The sequence below is a fragment of the Bison bison genome, unplaced genomic scaffold (genome assembly GCF_000754665.1).
Source record: "Bison bison bison isolate TAMUID 2011002044 unplaced genomic scaffold, Bison_UMD1.0 scf7180017851533, whole genome shotgun sequence".
Lineage (NCBI taxonomy): Eukaryota > Metazoa > Chordata > Mammalia > Artiodactyla > Bovidae > Bison > Bison bison.
The window spans coordinates 6,031-7,657 of record NW_011482106.1 but is presented as its reverse complement, the minus strand read 5'-3'; the positions used below and the strand labels follow the sequence as shown (position 1 = coordinate 7,657).

Genomic DNA, 1,627 nt, shown 5'->3' with positions numbered 1-1,627 from the left:
CATGTTCCTGGTTAGTGTCCAACCACAACAGCTGCCTGATGGTTCCACAAACCTCTTTGGAAGTGCAATATTCTAGTACTCCTCTGCTTGTGTATTTGCCAGCTTATTCGAGTAGGTGGGTTTTCTTTTCTTTTTCTTCTGACACAGTTTACCTTTTCTTGTTATAGAAATCTCATGTATGGTGTGGTGAAGCTCATGAAGATTGTGGGGCAGCTCTCGGATAAATTTTACTACACAGATTGCCTCTTTTTCGGAGCGATTATCTCTGCTACTGACCCAGGTATTTGCATATTTGGCCTTATTGTCATAATGTTCCACTATTTAAATCTTAAAAAGCTCAGAGCAATGATTACCTTTCATAAAAGTAGAGGAAGAGACCAGTAAGTCAAGTGGTCTAATGGACTTAGATGGCTTTTCTAAGAAGGGCTTGCCTTTCCCTTTAAAAAAATATATTATTATTACTGTAAAAATAACATAAAATTTACCACCTTAATCATCTTTAGGTGTATAGTTCAGCAGTATTGAGTATATTCATATTGTTGTGCAACCAATCTCCAGAATTTTTTCGTCTTGCAAAACTGAACCTCTGTACCCATTAAACAACATCTCTTCATTCTCTCCCCACTCCACCTCCCAGACCTGGGCAACCACCATTCAACTGTCTGTCTCTATGAGTTTGACTACTGTAGATACCTCAGATAAGTGGAATCATCAGTATTTGTCTCTTTTTGTCTGGCTTATTTCCTTAGCATGATGTCCTCAGGGTTCATATATGTTGTAACATGTGTCAGAATTTCCTTCCTTTTAAATCTGAATAATATTCCATTGTATGAATATACCATATTTTTGCTTATCCATTCATCTGCCAACAAGCACTTGAGTTGTTTCCACCTGTGTTTCCTCCTTTTTGTCTTTCATTTTAGAATGTCTAATTTGGTCCTAAGTTTTTCACTTAGACTGTCTTTTTTTCTCAGTGTTATGCTTTTGCCTTCTTTTTAGGAGCATATCATTTGGTTTAAATAATATCTTTGCTTAGTAGAAATGTACACTAGTACTGTAGTGAATGTAATTTAATTTGTGAAGTCCTTTTGTGCAATGTTCCTATACACTGTGGTGTGGTTCCTATTCATAAATCTGTTACCTTGTATTTTTCAAGTGTTATTTGAACCAGTTCTTAAAAGTGGAATTATTATATACCCTTCCTCCCCTGCAGCTCAGAATAAACAAACAGGCTCTCCTCTTCAAGTTGGAACCCATAATTGAATTAGTTCACATAAAATAGTTACAGCTATTCTTTCCTCTAATGTTAACTACTGAGCACACCATTGTAGGGAAAGAATTTATGGAGAAAGAGCTAATCTTGTTCTCATAGTACAGATGGAAAGGTCTTTTTAGTGTCGGTGATGACTCTAATATTCTGGGCAGTGATGATCTCTAAGATACTAAAATTCCCCCCCCCCCAAACAACTTCCCTGTGCCTCTTGGGGGTCTTCTAGATCAGTGCTAGCCAGCAGACCTATCTGCAATGATAGAAATATTCCATAATCTTCCTAGTGCTTTACAGTAGCCAGTGGCTATGTGTGGCTATTGAACACTTGACATGTGAGGTAGTGCAACCAAAGAACTG

General features: G+C 37.4%; 1 long non-coding RNA gene across 1 annotated transcript in view; it reads left to right on the top strand.

The window, feature by feature from the left end:
- Positions 1-838, top strand: part of LOC104996631 — a 5,868-nt gene extending 5,030 nt beyond the window's left edge. The window contains exons 2-3 of the long non-coding RNA XR_826221.1: positions 168-280; positions 638-838. This is a non-coding gene — a long non-coding RNA (uncharacterized LOC104996631). The remainder of the gene's footprint in view (positions 1-167; positions 281-637) is intronic.
- The last annotated feature ends 789 nt before the right edge of the window (positions 839-1,627 follow it).